The sequence below is a fragment of the Agelaius phoeniceus genome, chromosome W (genome assembly GCF_051311805.1).
Source record: "Agelaius phoeniceus isolate bAgePho1 chromosome W, bAgePho1.hap1, whole genome shotgun sequence".
Classification (NCBI taxonomy): Eukaryota; Metazoa; Chordata; class Aves; order Passeriformes; family Icteridae; genus Agelaius; species Agelaius phoeniceus.
The window spans coordinates 543,946-561,323 of NC_135301.1; the positions used below are offsets into that span (position 1 = coordinate 543,946).

A 17,378-nucleotide genomic window follows, 5' to 3' on the forward strand; every position below is an offset into this window, starting at 1 on the left:
GGGACGGAGCACTCGCTCTGCACGGCTCCTTAGAGCTGAGGGTGCCTGCCCACACTGAGAGATGGGTGAGTGAGCGACGCCGTAATGTTCAGGTGGGTTCGGCTTATCTAGTTCGGTCGGGCTTATCTAGTTCGGTCGGGCTTATCTAGTTCGGTTGGGCTGAACGCGGTTCCGTCGCGTTCCGTTCAGTTCACCTCAGCTAAGCTCGGATGGATTCGGCAAATCGCGGCCAGAGTCGGCCGTTCGGGTAGGCTCGGCTGTTGTCGGCTGCTGTCGGCCACACTCGGCTGTTGTCGGCTGCTGTCGGCCACACTCGGCTGTTGTCGGCTCCACTCGGCCACACTCGGCTGTTGTCGGCTCCACTCGGCCACACTCGGCTGTTGTCGGCTCCACTCGGCCACACTCGGCTGTTGTCGGCTCCACTCGGCCACACTCGGCTGTTGTCGGCTCCACTCGGCCACACTCGGCTCTTCAGCCCTACCTGACTCTGCTCCGCGCTGCAATGGCGGCCGCTGGCAGGGCCCCGCTCCCCGGCCTGAGCCCCGGGAGGGGACAGAGCGCTGGGACAGCCGCCGCAGCCCGGCTCACCCTGTCCCTGCCCGCCCCCGCGTCCCCCGGAGCGCGCCCTGCAGCGCAGAACGCGGCCTTTGGGCCAGGAGCGGGGACAATGCCCTCGGCTCGGCAGCAGCGCCGGGAGGCAGCGGGCGGTGCCCTCAGGTGAGCGGCCGGAGGGGAGGGAGCTGGGCCGGGGGCACCCACAGGGGGCCGGGGCTGCTTTGGGCGCTGCTGCGTGGGACCCGCTGCGGGTGGCACGGCTCTGTCCCGGGCCTTGCGGCTCTCTGGGATCGTGTGCCGTGGAATGAAGGTGGGGCTCGTCCCAGCTGCGGGAACAGCGTTTTATTGGGTGAGAAACAGAGTTCACTCTCTAGAATTTTTACACGTTTGTTAAGGGATAAAAGGCAGCGCTGGGGTGCTTGGCTGTTTGCCAGGAGCACCCGGTTCCCTTAAACCGTGTTCTCTAGATTCTGTTCCATTGCAGTGGGGTGTGCATATTCATTAGAGTTTATACATATTCCAAGAGTCCTTTTCAGTTTAGATGTTCTTTTTCTTGGTTGGAACCTTCGCGCCATCTTGTGGATTAAACCAATATACTTTATTTCTTCCTGTGGTGCCATCCTGTCTTATTTTCAGTCCCTCGCTATTTGATAACGAGGGTCAGTAAATTTTTCCTTTTTTTTTTCAGTGTTCTGGTTTCTGTTTCTGTTATCTTGTGTTTCAGATAAGATTGTCCCCAGCTGTGGGAAATCACCTCATTATCTGAGACCATTTTCTGAGTTCCTTACGTGTAAAAGCATTTGAACATTTCACAGTCTCTATTATAGTCTATTATAGTATTATAGTCTAAACTAGTGTCTGTTACAGTGCTGTTTATGAAAGCTGTGCAGTGCATACACGAACTGACAGATGATCCTTGATCCAGAGCAGTAGTTACAGACTGTCCCCTCTCGGGAGTTTTGTGCTCAATAACAGCGTGCCAGAGCTCAGACATAAATGGCAAGGGCAAGAACTGCATTTGTTCTGTTCCATTCTGGGCTGGGCTGAGCTCTGTTTGCCGGGAAGCAGCGGGATGGGTGTCCCTGTGCCCACCCCCCTGGGTCCCAGAGAGAAGCTGCTCCTGTGGCTGCAGCTGAGGGGCACTGGGAAACCTGAACGGTCCTGATGGAAACCGATGCCAAACCGGGTTTGGTTGGGTTTGGGACTTGCCATTTTCCCCTGATGCGTGGGTTTTGCCTTAGGAAACAGGAACTGGGCACCAGGACATTTTGTTAGCCTAGAAGGGAGGAGTTGGTTTGTATTTATTTCCTGAGGCACCTGGATCGATTTGGGTCTCAGTTGGCACCCGAGAGCCTCCTCTGTGTCCTGGGTGGGGTGGTGGCTACCAAAGGGGTAAAAGGTGGAGCAGGAGGGTGGGTGGAGAGGAGAGCAGTGGCTCTGTGGGGATTTGCATCTGGAAAGGGCCCTCAGTTTCCTGGCGGGAGTCCTGGAATCAGAGCTGAGAGTCGCTGAGCAGTGAGGATCGTGCAGCTGCAGCGCCGAGAGTGCAGAGGCTGCAGTGGGCGTTGTCTGCTCGCTCTCCTGATGTCCCATCTCTAATGCTGGGCTGGCACCCAGGCACCTCCCAGGGCTGCACAGCCTCAGGGCAGGGGTGGTTTGTAAATGTTTTAAATGCTGCAGCAGCTCCCTCAGGCTGGATGAGTGTGAGGATATCCAGCTCTGCCTTCGGGCTTGGAGCACGGCAAGGGTGCAGGGCTCACGGTCAGTCTTGTTTAAACACTTGTAATAGCAAAACATTTTAAAGCAGAGACTGTGAGGCAATAACAAAGGCGAGTGTGTGGCAAGGATAGGTCCGAGCTGTCTTTATTAAAGATCCACACTGCTGGATGTTGTGTCAGAGCCCTCTGGGGACAGAAGGTGTCCCCAAGCTTCATGAAGCCCTTGTTTCCTGCTGGCAGGGCAGGGGGTGAGCCCAGCCTCGGGGGCTGTGTGGCTCCTCCTGCCTGGAGCAGGGACAGCCCGTGGGGCTGAGCCCCAGAGGTTCAGTTGCTGGAGCAGGTGGGGATCTCTTTGTGCCTGGGAATTGTCGCTGCTGCGTTCCTGTCCCAGCTGCAGGGTTCCCTCAGAGCCCGTGCCCTGCAGCAGCACTGGGAGCTCCTGGGCTGGGCAGGGAGTAGCTCTGGCCTGGGGCTCTCAGTGCCATCAGTGCCCATGGAAAGCCAGCTGGGTTTGTTCTGCTGCCATCGGCCTCTCTGCTGTGCCAGCCTCGGTGCCAGGGCACAGAGCTGTGGGAAGGCTCCATCCCATCTGTGCCAAGCGCTGCCAGCGCTTCCAGCAGCGCTGCTGGGGCACCAAGGGCTGCCTTTGGAGCCTGGCTGGCACAGAGGGTGACACACTCTGCCCTGCAGCACCCAGCTGCATCCCACAGCTGCACAGTTCAGCCAGCAGGGAGCAGAGTCAGCTCTGGGCCCAAACCAGGCTTTGTCGCCCAGAGAGCCCCTGAGCTTCCTGAGGCAGCACACAGATGTGCCCTGGCCTTTGGGGCTCGTGGTGAGGGCTGCCAGGGGATTGTGATAAGGCTGAGCTGGAGCTTTCTTAGAAAAGCCATCAGCTGTAAGGAGAATCTCTGGCAAACAGGTGGCTGGGGCACTGGCTGGGAGCAGGTCCTGGCCTTTTCTCTTCTTTTCTTTAAGCTGTTCTTAAGAGGAGCCCAAAACTGCAAAATGGAAAGGAAGGGGGCTGTGGGGGTGAAAGTTGCTTTGCATTTTTTGAAGTGTTGCTGTGGATTTTGGTGTGTCAAGTGGCACTACCAAAACAGCACTGGAATAACCAAACTTCAGGACTCTGCGCTTAATTCCTTGAATGTGTTTGTGTGGGTGCAGGAAATGCCAAATCCCAAAGCAATTCCATGTCTGTAACTTCAAGTGCAACATCTTTAAAAGCAAGTGCTCAGTGTGGGCTTTCCATGTGGGTGCAAATGGCCCAAGGCCTTTCTTGTGTCCCAAAAGCAAAAACCCTTTCCCTGGGAGGTTTTGGAGGGGATTCTCTTTGGGATTTCTTGTGGTGCAGCATCCCGGGTGTCCCTTCCTTTGTGCCAAGTCCAATGGGAAAGGATGGAATGGCTGCCACGTGGGCTCTGGGATAAAAATGGTTCTGTTCAAATGAGGCAGAGAATGCAAGATGAAAAATGAGCATCCTTTCATTGTCTGAAATAGTCAGGAATAAAAGTGCTGGCAAAGGACACGTTTGTGTTTGAATTGGTGTCACCTCTCCTGGGTAAAACCCCATAGTGAGCCAGCAGAGCAGAGCTAGGAGAGCTGGGATCCTTGGACTTCCACAGTGGACTTAATTTTCTTTTCTCCTCTCTTTCAGGGCAGGAAAAATCATCCAACTCCTCCCATGTTTGCCCGAAGCTTTGGTGTTGGAGCAGCCAAAGGCAAGAGGCTTCAGCAGCAGGGCTCTGCGCTGGAGGGCTCTGGTCCTGCCCACGCTGTGGGGTGAGTCAGAGGGACACAGGGCTCCCCTTTTCCTCTCTGCTGGCATGAGCTGCCATGGCAATGCCATTGCTGCCAGCCCAGCCCCAGCTGTGCCTGCTGGAGAAGGGCAGAGGTGCAGAGGCAGTGCCAGAGTTCCCTGGGGCTGCTGGAGCTGTGGTGCTGGCTGTGCCCTGAGGGCAGCTTGGGCATTGTCTGTGCAGCCCAGGGCTGCTCTGGGCCTTCCTTGGGGAGCTCTCAGTGCATGCCCAGCTCTGCCAGGGCTGGCAGCCGCTGCAGGGCTGGGTGACAGCCTCTGCTGGGGCTGGGGGCAGGCACGGCCCTGGCACAGGGGCAGGGGCAGGGCTGGCAGCATTTGGGAGCCGTGGGAGCAGAGTGAGGGGTGGTGCTGGGCACAGGGGTCAGCCTGTGCTCGTGTCAGCACAGCCCTGCAGGGCCCTGGCATCTGGGAGCAGCTCCAGCTCTCCTGGGGCCCAGGGATGGGCTCTGAGGGACTGGCTTTGCCTGTGCCTTTCCAGGGCAGCAGGAACAAGGGCAATGTGGTGCCAGAGCTGGGGCCCATCAGGCTGTATTTCCCTCTGGGAAAGCAGAACAGACTCTGGGCTGAGCTGAGTTTCCTGCAAGGGCTCAGAATCCAGGGAAAAGGGAGTTCAGGAATTGCATCTGCTGCTGGGAACATTGCCTTAGGCTTGCTCAGTTTGTGTCTGTGAGCAGTGGGCTCTGGGCTGGAGAGGAGCTGTTGGCAGCAAAAGATGGAGTCCATGCTCTGCAGGGATGTGCAGGGAAGGACTGAGTGGGAGGGAAGGGCAGTATTTAGAAATGAGATCAGCATTTCTCCCAGAACTGGGGTGCAGCAGTGATGGGGGTGGTTGGCTTTGCTCTGGGCCTTGTTATTCCTTGTGCAATTTGCAAATTCTGCTGCATGATTTCCTGTCCAGTATCTTTCTAACAAAAACTGACAGAAATTGAGGTTTAGGAGTAGAGCTGAGGTCCATTCACTGCACAATCTTGCCAAGGCTGGAGGACTGGGATGATGGCTGCTCTCAGCAAAGGCCACTTCTCAATGCTGTGTCAGATTTGCCTCAGTGCCGGGCAGGAAAGGTGAGGGTTTGGATCAGGAATTGTGCAAACAAGGCCTGGGTGTGGTTGATTTGTTTTGTTTTTCAGTGAGCCAGGGCTGGCACAGGGAATGGTGCAGGTGCTGCTCTGGCACCAGAGCTGCTGCCCTTTGGAGCCATGTTCAAGGTGTGACCATAGAACACTTTGGGGGCTGTTTTCAGCACTCTGGGTTTCAGAACTGCTGTCCCCAGCCCGTTGCCAGCCCTGGGACATCTGCTCTGCTTCCAGGCTGTCCTTGCTGGAGCAGCCTGGTCCCTGCCGTGCCCAAGCCCTGAGACACAGAGGGAGCCCTGTGCCCAGGGGCCTTTGGCACCTTGTCAGGAAGGTGGCAGCAGCCCCGGGAGCAGGCTGGAGGTGAGAACTGGGTGTTGGGAGCTGAGGAGTGCTCATCTGGGCTGGGGGGAAGGGGCAGGAGTTTCCATGCCCCTGGAGCTTTCCTGCTGGCATGGGGCAGCACAGGGAGCAGCATTCATTGTGCCCCTCCCACGGGCAGTGCTGGCCTGGGTGTCTGTGCTGTGCCACCAGAGCGTGGCACTTGGCTGCTGTCACTGCTGTCACTGCCAGCCCAGCTGGGGGCTGTGCCCTCCTGCCAGCCCCAGCCAGGAGCTCCAGGGGTGCCTCTGGGCCTTGCTGGGAGCGTTTGCTGGGAATGTGCCCCATCCCTGGGAGCGTCCCTTTGTCCCTGGGCTGCCAGCCAGAGCTTTGGGCTGCTCAGGCTCAGGCTGGGATTGCCAAAGGCACCGAGAGGGAGCAGCACAGGGAGGGTGCTCAGAGAGGGGCTGGCAGTGCCCAGCTGGCAGGCTGGGCTGGCTGCTGCAGGTGGGGCTGTGTGCACTGCAGGCAGGGAATGTCCCCTTCCCTCAGCAGCCCTGCAGATCCCAAGGGCTCCCAAAGCAGGATTTTATTCCTTACCTCCCTTTGTGGAGATTGATTCTCCACATTGCCATGAGCAATTCTTGGATTTCTCTAGGAGCAAACCTCCCAGCAGAGCCAGATTGCAGTGGAGGCCAGAGCTGTGTTTGGAGCAGGGAGTGCTGAGAGCTGCGTCTGCCTGTGCTGCCCCAGCCTGAGCACAGGCACAGGGAACAGCCTGGGCAAAGGGATTGGGGCAGTGGCTGATGCCCAGGGAGAAGAACACAAACCCACAGCCCTTCAGCCTGACAGTCCCCTCCACCCAGAGCTCAGCACACATCCTCACAGGGAAGCCCAGCAGCTGAAGGGAAAAAAAACCCACAGAAGAAAAAGGTGATTTATTGTGCTGTAAAGTTCTTTCAAGTTGTTATTAAAGCCCAACCAACATTTGCTCTTGATTTTGGTTGGGTGAATAACGAGCAGTGGGCACAGGTGATGCCATTCATGTGGCTGAAAACCTGGTGTGATCTAGAGGGGATCCAAGAACTGTTTGTGTAGGGCAGTGGAATGTGAGGGGATGTCAGGGGCAGTGAGGTGGCATTTTGGAGGGAATTGCTGAGGTCATTGAAGGGAGACGAGCAGACAATTTCCCTGGGAAATCCCAGGCCCCTCGGGCCCACAGCCAGGACTCTCCAGGGCTGAGGGGGCAGCACTGGAGACTCCCTGTGGCCTCCTTCCTTGGCAGCAGCCAGCAGGGAAGGGAGAAGAGGATCCCTGTGGGATGAGACTGCAGAGAGCGAGCAGAGGAGCAGCCTCGGGCTGGAGAAAGGCCAAGGGACCAACACGGTGGCACCAGGGCACCTGTGAGGAACAGAATGGACACTTGGAGGCCACATGGAGGTGAGGAGTGCATGGTTTGGGCAAAATGTCAGTGAATCTCCAGAGAGATAAGGAGGGGATATTTAGGAGGGAAACGCTGAGGTGAGGAGTTCACCCAGCCTGGCACAAGGTGTGTTTGCACAGGCTGGGGCCAGAGGTGGGGGTCAACCCAAAGCCAGCCCTGCTCAGCCTCTAAATCCCAGGATAAGATGTACAGGCTGCCCACTGAGGGATTAAAAATACATAAAACTGAAACCAAGAGCATTAATGAGATTCTTGGGAATCCCATTAACTTGTTGGCAGAGCTCTTGACACAGTTTGGAGCTTTGATGACAAGAATGCATTTCTTTATTTGGATTATTCACTGTGTGGGATAGGGGGTTTGTTTGGATTTTAAGGCCCTCATGGTGGCCCTGACACTGCTCAGGAGCTGGTAGAGAAGCAGAGTCAGAGCTCCTGGCAGGCACAGGGTGTTTTCCCCCATAGTGGATTGTGGAGCAATTGTCTGGGACCTGGATTGTCCCTCTGGGTGATGCCACTTGCTGTGGTTTGTATCATTCCATCCATTTAATTCCCAAAACTTCTCAGCCCAGGTGTTGGAGCTGACAGGGCAGGACAAAGATTGTTCTCTGTATGGTGCCCAGATTTGGGGTTCCCTGTCAGCTGTGCCAGTTCTGATGAATTCTACCCATAGCCCCAAATTCCCTGCTCCATTCCCGCTGCAGTAACCTCCCAGTGCCCCATGGAGTGTGGGCATTCCCATGCAGAGCTGCTGCCTTGGACAGCAGCTGTGTCAGGAGCCAGCAGAGCTTCCAAGGAAGCTCAGCAGCACAGGGCCAAGGCCAGGGTTCTATTCCATAGAAGTGGCTGTTGAGAACCCTCAGCCCAATGGTGTCCCTGGGCTCACTGGCCAGAGCTGCCTGGAATGGAGCCCATTTCACCCCCCTGAGCTCCAGGATGGAGAAGATCCAGTGGATGGTTTAGAGCAGGAGAAGGCAGTGGCCAGATGTGCTCCCAGCCTGAGCTGAGGCAGCCCCTGTGCCCAGGGGGGGACATCTCTCCCTGCAGAAGCTCAGCTCCTTTCAGAGCCTCAGCAGGGGCCTCTACAAATTCTTTTCTCTCAGGAAAGGGATGCACAGCTTTGTCTTCAGCACACCTCCTGTGGCACCTACCTGGGAAAGCTTTCCATCACTTCTGCACTTCCAGCTGGATCCCTGAAAAACTCCGAACTCCATCCCACTGATTTTCAGGTACCTCTGAGGGCTGCTGCCTGGGATTGAACATCTGTGGGGGAAGATGGCCTTGGCTTTGATGCTGCTGATGGCCGATGGCCTCAGGCTGGGGAGGAGGGAAGGGATTTGGGGTGGCTGGGCCACAGCTGGCAGCTGTGTGGGAGCTCTGAGCCAGGAGTTGCTGCTGAGCCCCTCTGCAAAGGGCCCGTGCCTCCATTCCCAGCAATGCCAGCTGCTCCTTGGGGTCCTGCTGGGCTGCTGGTGGTCTCTGTCCGGGCTGAAGCATTTCCAGGGGCCTGCTCAGAGCAGCCCCTGGCCCAGGAGCCACGGTGCAGGCACAGCTCCTCCCCTGCAGATGCCAAAGACACGAGGTGCTGCTGCCTTTCAGGAGCTCCTGGCCTCCTCCTGCCCTGCGCTCCCAGCCAGCTGGGACACAGCCAGGGAACACCAAGGAGCATGGCTGGCAGCCAGCAGGAGACACCGAGGCCCCTGGGCCAGAAAAACAGCCCTGGCCTCAGCAGCCAGCATGGTTTGGAGCTGGCAACACTCACCTGCAGGCAACGCCCCCCGGCACTCTCCAGAAGAGCTTTGGCCACGGAGCAAGGTAACCCTCAGGGCTTGTCTTGTTGGCTTCTTCCTGGGGAAACAAAGGGACATTGTGGGAGCACATTTACAGCTGCTGGGGAAATCCTGGCAAGGGCAGAACAATCAGGGCTATGGGGAAGAGTTTGGTGCTGCCATGTTGAGTGCCAGCCAGTTCTGCCCCACAGCCATTGCAGGGGCTGCTGTGCAAAGCAGCAGTAGCAGAAGGGAAGGAGCTGCATTTGCAGAGGAGTTCTCTTAGTGGCAGCAGTCATTGCCATCCCACACAGGGCCTTTGGAACAGCCCTGGGATTGGCCCAGGTGTTTGGAGCAGGGTGCTGAGAAGGCCAAAATTCTGGGTTTGATGCACAGCTGGGCCAGTCACTTCTCACATTGGACTTGATGATTCTCACGGCTCTGGAAATAAAGAACAAATCGTTTGCACTGGTTTTTTAACCCATGGGGTTTTTCCTAGCGTTTCCCTGGGGCTCCAGTCCCACCCCAGGCACAATGGCAGCGGGAGCAGCAACGCCTCGGCCCCAGCGGCCGTCCCAGAGCGGCTGCTCGTGGCTGGGAAGCTGCAGCCCCCAGCAGGGGCTGCGGGCACGGAGCTGGGGCTGCGGGCGCTGGGGCTCGTAGGGGAGCGCGGCGCTCGTGGCGTTACCGGGCCGGGGGGGCTGCGGGGCGGCGCCGTGTCCGCCAGGGGGCGCCCCGCGGGGCGGGCGGCGGCGCTGAGCGAGCGGCGATGCCCATGGGGTCCCGGGGCCGGTACGGGCGGTCTCGGTGTCCTTCCCGCTGCCAGCCGCGATCCAGAGGCTGCTCCGGGGAAGCGTCGTCCTCCTGGCGGCCATGGCAGCGGCACGGCACCGGCTCCCTGCCGCCGCAGCCGGAGCGTGCCTGGAGCCCCGGCGAGACCCAGCCCCGCGCTGGCCGCAACCGGAGCGGCAGCGCCTGTCCCGGAGCGGCTTTTCCCGACCGCAGCGATAGTGGTCCCGATCCCAGCCCCAATCCTACCTCGATTCTCTGGCCTTGGCACCCATACCCTGCCCGCCGAGAAAGAAGCAGCTCGGCCCAGCTTCGACAAGAAATACCGGCAGGACCAGGATACGAATTCCCAGGCCTAAATCCCCATCCCCGTCCCGGTCCCAGCCGAGCGCCGTGGACCCCGCGCAGCACCAGCAGCAGCCCCCGATCCGGATCTCCGCACAGCGCTCCGACCGACGCTCCCGCCGCCTCCCGGGATGAGCATCCCGCGCAGAAAACGGGACAGGCGCCGATCCGCCGGGATTTATGGGCGGGCGGGGGGCGGGGGGGAGGCGGGGCCCTGGGGGCGGGGCCGGCACAGGTGCGAGGGGCGGGGTCTGCACAGGTGTGAGGGACCCCAGTGCGGCTGCGCGGGGCGGGGCCTTGGGGGATTTAAGGCGCGGGGAGGGCCCGGCGGAGCCATTTGCTCCTCGGCGTTGGGTGAGGGAGGTTGCTGCCGGCCGGGGCCCTATATTTCTTTTTCTCTGCGTTTCTTTTCTCCTGCGTTTCTGTTGTGTTGTATTTCTGTGTATTTCTCCTTTCTACCCTCCCTTCCACCCCTCCCCCACCCCCTACACCCTCCCCCCCCCAAACCCCCCCCCTCCCTCTCCCCCCTAGCCCTCCCCTCCCTCCCCCCCTACGGCCGCCCCTCTCTCGTTCTCTACCCCACCTACCCTACCCTACTTTCCCATCCTCTGCCTTCCCTCCCCAGCCGGACTCCCCCCTGACCCCGCTCCCAGCTCCCCCTTCCCCCCCACCAGTCGCTCCCCACCCGCCCTCAATCCCGCTCCTTCCTCCAGCCTGCCTTCCCCCCAGCCCCGTCCTCTGCTGTCCTGCACACCCCGATCTCTCCCCACCTTCTTCTCCGTTCCCCTGTTCTTGTTTTCCATTCCCCACTGTCCTCCTTTTCTCGCAGCCGCGGGGCTCGGGGTGCCGGGCAAGAATAAAGCCCTGAGGGCCGGAGCCCGGCGCCCCCGGCCTCGCTGGGGTCCCCACACGGGGCCGGAGCCGCTCTGCGGGTCCCCCCATTGCAGTCCAACACACCGCCCGACACCGCCGGGGCTCCGGCTTTCCCAACATCACACTGGGGGGGTCCTGGGGCGGGGGGCCCGAGTTACAGGGGCCCCCTCATTAGGAGGGGGTCCCAGGGGGGAGGGGGGGGGATAGGAGGGGCCCCCTCATTAGGAGGGGGTCCCAGGGGGGAGGGGGGTTAGGAGGGGCCCCCTCCGGAGGAGGGGGTCCCTGGGGGGGGGTCGGGGAGGGCCCCCTCCGGAGGAGGGGGTCCAGGGGAGGGGGCGGGGCCTGGGGGTAATACCCCCCAGGCCCCGCCCCCTCCCCTGGACGCCCTCCTCCGGACGGGGTCCCGCCCCGGCCCCCTCCAGGGACCCCCTCCTCCGGACCGGGGCCCGGGGGGAGGGTGGGGCGGGCGGGGACAGCACGGCAGGGGACGGTCGTGTGTCTGGCAATTTTTTTTTTTTACGTGTGTTGACGCTGCAGAGCGACGTGCCCCCCTCTACGTCCCCCCCACCCCACCCGCCCTCCCCCCCTCCCGGGGCCCGGTCCGGAGGAGGGGGTCCCTGGAGGGGGCCGGGGTGGGACCCCGTCCGGAGGAGGGGGTCCGGGGAAGGGGGCGGAGCCTGGAGGGGGATTACGCCCCCCAGACCCCGCCCCCTCCCCTGGACCCCCTCCTCCGGAGGGGGGCCCTCCCCCACCCCCCCCCAGGGACCCCCTCCTCCGGAGGGGGCCCCTCCTAACCCCCCTCCCCCCTGGGACCCCCTCCTAACGAGGGGGCCCCTCCTAAACCCCCCTCCCCCCTGGGACCCCCTCCTAATGAGGGGGCCCCTGTAACTCGGGCCCCCCACCCCAGGACCCCCCCAGTGTGATGTTGGGAAAGCCGGAGCCCCGGCGGTGTCGGGCGGTGTGTTGGACTGCAATGGGGGGACCCGCAGAGCGGCTCCGGCCCCGTGTGGGGACCCCAGCGAGGCCGGGGGCGCCGGGCTCCGGCCCTCAGGGCTTTATTCTTGCCCGGCACCCCGAGCCCCGCGGCTGCGAGAAAAGAAGGAAACGGGAGGACGGGGAGACAGGAGAGATGGGGGTGGTGAGGACGGGGAGGGAGAGGGGTCGGAGTGACGACGGAAGCGGGACAGGAAGGGAAAGGCCGAGGGGGGACAAGAGGGACGGTGGAAAGAGGAGGAATAGAAGGGAGTAGTGGGGAAGGGACACGACAGGAACGAGTGGGGGGAGTCGGGTTTGGGAGGAGAGGAAAGGAGCGTTTTAGGGCGAGAGGGAAGTGGGAGAAAGAAAGGGAATACGCGGGGAAGGAAGGAGGGCTAGAGAGAGGGACAGAAAGGGAGGCCGAAGCCTCCGCGCCTTACCTGCGGAGCCCGCACACGGAGCTCCCGTCCGCACCGTGCTCTGAGTGAGCAAATGGCGGCCGAGGCGATTTCCGGGGTCTAAAACACCTCGGCCCCGCCCCGCGCAGCCGCTCTGGGGCCCCGCACACCTGAGCCGCGCCCGCCGTGCACACCTGAGGCGGCCCCGCCCCTGGCCCCGCCCTTTGTGCCGCCTGGCCCCGCCCCCGTTCTCTCAGGCCCCGTCCCTTGTGCCGCCCGGTTCCGCCCCTGTCCCCGCCCCCTGTTTTCAGGCTCCGCCCCCCGCACCGCGTTCCCCCGCCAGGCGGGGGCGCCGCGCTCGCACCGCGCTCCGTGTCCGCCAGAGGGCGCCCTGCGTGGTGCCGGCCCCACACGGCGGCTCCGCACCGGGGAACGGCCGCGATCCCGCACCCGGCAGCGCCCCGTGCCCGCGGCCATCCCGGGCCCCAAACCGGTCCCGGGCCCGCTGCCGCTTCCATCCGCCCGACGGGGGAGAGGCGGCACCGCCCGGCACACCCCAGCGGCGCTCTGCCCGCCACCCCCGGCCTCGGTGGCGGTGGCACCGTCGCATCGCCCCGTGCCCGCGCTCCGTGGCCCCGCCCCTCGCACCTGTGCCGGCCCCGCCCCCCTGTCCCCCCCGGTCCCGGGGCTATCGCTCGGGAGCCTCGCTCGGCGCTGTGCGAGCCCCGCCCGACGGCTGCTCCCGCCGGGGACCGCTCGGAGCCTGGGCCGCTGCGGCGGGGCCGTGACCGCGGCCCGGGCTGCGGGGGCCGAGCGCTGCCTGGCTCTGCCGGGGGGCCCCGGGCGGTGCCGCCTCTCCCCCGTCGCCATCGGGACTGGCATCGCTATGGGGCGGGAGGGGCCTGGCTCTCCTGAGCCCGCAGAGCCCCGTCCCGGTGTCACCTTCCGTGTCCCGGCGCCGCGGGCGGGAGTGGCGGGCAGGGAGCGGCAACCGTCGGCCGCGCCTTCCCGTCCCGCTCCGTCGGGCCCGGGCTCGCCGAGCCCCGGCCGGGACCCGCCCAGGCCCGGGGACACCGCGGCTCCCGCCCCGCCTCCTGCCCCCGGCACCTCCCCGCCCGCCCGGCAACGGCCCCGGGGCCTCCGGCACCCGAGACCGCGGCGGGGGCTGGGCCCGAGCCCCCGAACGCCGGCCCCACGGGCTCCGCAACGCCGCGCTCCCGGCTCCTCACCCCCCGCCCATCGGCACCGGGGAGAGGCCCCACGAGTGTCCCGGCTCCGGGAAGAGCCTCGGCCGGAGCTCGGCCTCCGCTGCCGAGCGCCACGAGGGAGCGCCTGAGCGCTTCTCTCAGCCCCGAAGCCGCCCCCGTCAGGCCGGGGCCGGGCCCGGACAGCGCCGGGCCGGGGCTCCGCCTTCCGAGCACTCGCACGCAGCATTTCGGCTCTGGCCCCGGGCCCCAAAATGCAGGACTCGGCCTCTGTGCTCCAGGCCTGGGCGAGCCTCGTTCTGCACCCCCGAAACACAGGGCTCAAGTCCCGGCTTCACAGCCCTCGGCCTGCCCAGCTGCGACTGGGTCCAAGTGCCAGCAGCGGAGGACTTTGTCCCTGAGCCCTCCTCACCTTCACCACCACAAAAAAAAAAAAACAACAAAAAAAACAAAACAAAACAAAAAAAAAAAAAAAAAAAAAAAAAAAAAACAACAAGCAAACAACCCACAGGACTCCCGATTCTGAGACCAGAAAAATGCCCAATTTATTAGTCTCAGTTCACAGGGTGGTGGAATTGACTGCGGCCATCCCCACAGATGGTCACAGGGAATGGACCTCTCACACATTTGATTCTCCTGGGAGAACTGCTGCAGGCTAGCAAAAAACCCACCCGTGGCATTAGAAGGTAGGAAGCCTGCCCTGAAAGGATGCCATCAAATGCAGCCTGTCTGCAATACCGCGTTATCCCAGCACTGCGATATCCCATTATCCCCAGCCGGGTTTGTTGCGCCGCCTCCGGCTCACGGAGCGATGCCGCTCGTGGCTCCGGGCGCTGCCGCGGCGCGGGGAACAGCCCCGGGTCCGCTCGGCCCGGGGGAAGCGAAGGGGTGCCCGGTGCCCGGGCCGGAGCGGGCAGCAGCGGGTGACGATCCGGGCGCTCCTGCCCGGCTCCTGAGCTCAGGCTGAGGCAGCTCCCAGCTGCCGCCGCCGGGAAGGAGCAGCTCGCCAAGGATGGCCGCGCTCCCGGGCCATGGCAGCTGCCCCGCCTCGCTCAGGGACAGCGGCAGCTTTGGCAGAGGAAGCGGAGCCCCAGCGGCCGGGGCTCGGCAGCAGCCGGCACCGAGCCCCTTGCACTGAGCGGGAGCAGAGGGACGGGCCCGAGCCCGGGACTCGCATCCCGCCCGGGGACTCGGGGACGCGGGCTCTCTGCTCGGGCTCCGCCAGGAGGAGGAGGCGCATGGCAGTGCCCGGGAGGAGCCGGCACTGCCGGCCGACAGGGCTGCTCCTGAGGGGAGAACTCGCTCTGTGCTCCTTGCGCGGGATCAAGGCATGGCCAGAAGCTTTCATATTCATTTGACAGACTCTCGCACACCGACCGCTACCAACGTGCACTGTGCAAAGCAGCCACCATGGCTGCAGGCTCCAAAACAAAGAGAAACAGCGCTGTTCTCCTTTCCTTCTTTACGCAATCACACCTAGCTAAGATTCATAACACCTGATGCCATTTTCTGTTTAAAACTCTGGCCAATACCGTGCCACTGACTAGGTCTCAAAAGCGGAAAGATGACAGCCATCAATTAAAGCTGATGCCAGATCTTTGCCTATTTAGCTTTCCATGACAGAAATCCCTGGATGGATCCACGTGCTCCTCTGCTCCTAGCAGCTGAGCTTTTGTCTCACTCCAATCTCCTTAGGATGCCCTAAATCCAACCTGTTCTGCTTCTCAGAGCAAAGCCTGCTGCCATCTCTGCTCGTGACCTTTGCATGGCACACATTGTTAGCACACTGCTAATGGCAAAACAAATTGCCTCTCCTTCTTTCTGCAGTGAACAGTTCAGCTTCTGGGGAGCTGCAGCTGTGACACTCATGAGCAGCTCTCAACATGATCTCAACGTGGAGCTGCTCTTTTCCAAGTCTGCCCCTGTAGAAAATCCACGTTGTTGGAAAATGTCACCAAAGCGGGAATTGCTGCTGAAGCTCTCTTAGCGCACAAGGGAAGAGCCATTCCTGGGGCTAAAAGTGCCTCATTCCCACTTTTCACTGCTCTTGGATCAACCTATGTGTTCATTTCCATCTTCCTGAGAAGCCTTGATCTTTTGTAGTGGAATCAAAGCAAAGCAGAGCTGAGCAAAACCCCACCTGTTGCTATGATCCTTCCCACTGCTTTTATTGATGTTGTTCCAGCTGGATTTATTTCATTATGAAAAGGCAAATTCAAGAGTCTTTTTATCTCCACGGTTTACGTTGTCTTTTGCTGGCTTGGACTTTTGCTTTCTGCCCTCTGCCGGTCTGGGCGCGTTCACCTTTCAGGATTCCCATCCTCTGCCCTGCCCGGGCTGCCTCTGGCTCAGCTCCCTTGGCAGCCGCTGCTTTCCCCGGAGCTCTCGGCCTTTAGCTCGCGTCCCTTTCCATGGGCCACGCCTCCCAGCTGCTCCAGCCCGGGCATTCCCGCCTGGGAACGAGCAGGGATTCCCTGCCCTGGCCCAGGGAAGCCTCCAGCCCTGCAGGCATTGCCGAGGCTCAGGGGCCGCTCCAAACCCTTGGTGTCCCAGAGCTCCCGGATCAGTGCCAGGGCAGAGCTGGGAGCCTGTCCTAAGGAGCGGGACTGAGGCACGCGGTGCCTGCAAAGTCCCCCATGGATATTGGATCCAGCTGGCAGGAGCAGGTGCGGCCAAGGCAGCCCATTCCATTTCCTGCCCACCCAGAGATCTCCAACACTTCAGCCTGCTAAGGCTGGCACACAAATCCCTGCCCTGGGGCACGGCAGCGACTGCAGCGCACCCAGGAGAAGGCAAACGCAACGATCGGGGCTCAGTTCTGAGGCTGGGATCGAGGTTCATTCTCAGCCATTTCAAACAAGGATTGCACCCCACTGCTCAGTTCTTTCTGCAGCTGGGACTCCAGGAAGAGGAGAAAGGAGGCACTTTACTGGAGCCCCTTTCCTGCCAACCACTGAGGGTCATTCAGGTGCTGAGAGAAAGCACAGCCAGGGAGAGCTGCCCCTGCTCTGCTGGGATTGCACCCTGCACTCACGAGGGACAGGTGGCTCTGTGAAATCGGTCTCAGCATTTTTGTGCCTCATAGCTCCCACTGAAATGATTTTGAGCAGAACTGAGGCTGCTGAGCGTCACTGAGCAGCACAGGAGACATTCAGCAATGCCCATGAGCTGGCAGAGATGATTGCTGGCGCTGATGGCCTGAGCCCTGGGCTGAGAGTTCCAGTGGCAGCAGCAGTGACAGCCACCCCGGCATTGCCCAGAAACAGGAGAAACCGGCCCTGCCCTGTGTGGGGAGAATGTCTGCTGTGCATCTCCCAGTTACAGCCCCAGCGCTCCCTGGGCTCCTGCAGACATTAATTCCTTCTGCCTTCCTCACAAGGCATCTCCGCTCGTTCCATCGTCTGCCTGCTGGGCACTGCTCCCCTCCTTATTGCACAGGGGAGAGAGAGGAACTCTGCAATTGCCCCGCACTGAGCTCCTCTCACATCATCTCCCACTCCTTTCATGGCCTCACCAGCCAGGAGAAACATTCAAGGGGGAACAAAGTGTGCTGTGCTCTAGGCAAGGCCAGAAAGGGGCCCAAAGAGACAGATTTTGGATTAACTCTGGCTGGAGAAAACCAAAGGCAATCAGGATTGCCTCAAAAAGAAAACAAGAAAGGAGGGGATTATTAAAGCCATTTATAGAGTCACATTAAGGTCTGTTCCTCAAGGTTTTGGCTCTTGGCACTTCTGTAAGCAGCACGACAGACTGTGGGCAACTGTGACAGACTGCACAGAGGAGGGGGTTTTCTATAAATAATATAAATAATATGAAAATAGATATATAATTTTTATATTGTATATTTCTTATATTTATTTATAATAAATATTTATAGATATCAGTATATATAATATATATTTGTATATTTGTATTTCTATTTTTATGTTATTTATATTATTTATAAAAAACCCCAGCCTATAACCAAATCAAATCAAAAAAACCCCAATTTATTTTAACTGTATTTAAATATTTTTATATTTACAATCTATATTTATATATCTTTAGATATATATATATATATAAAATAGACCATCATTTATATATATTATGGTGTGTTACAAT

At 60.5% G+C, this 17,378-nt stretch overlaps 1 long non-coding RNA gene across 1 annotated transcript; it reads left to right on the forward strand.

The window, feature by feature from the left end:
* The first annotated feature begins 245 nt into the window (after positions 1–245).
* LOC143696580 (uncharacterized) lies at positions 246–9,169 on the forward strand. Its single transcript, XR_013185980.1, has 2 exons — positions 246–717; positions 3,928–9,169. It is a non-coding gene; the product is annotated as an uncharacterized LOC143696580 (long non-coding RNA).
* Positions 9,170–17,378: the final 8,209 nt, after the last annotated feature.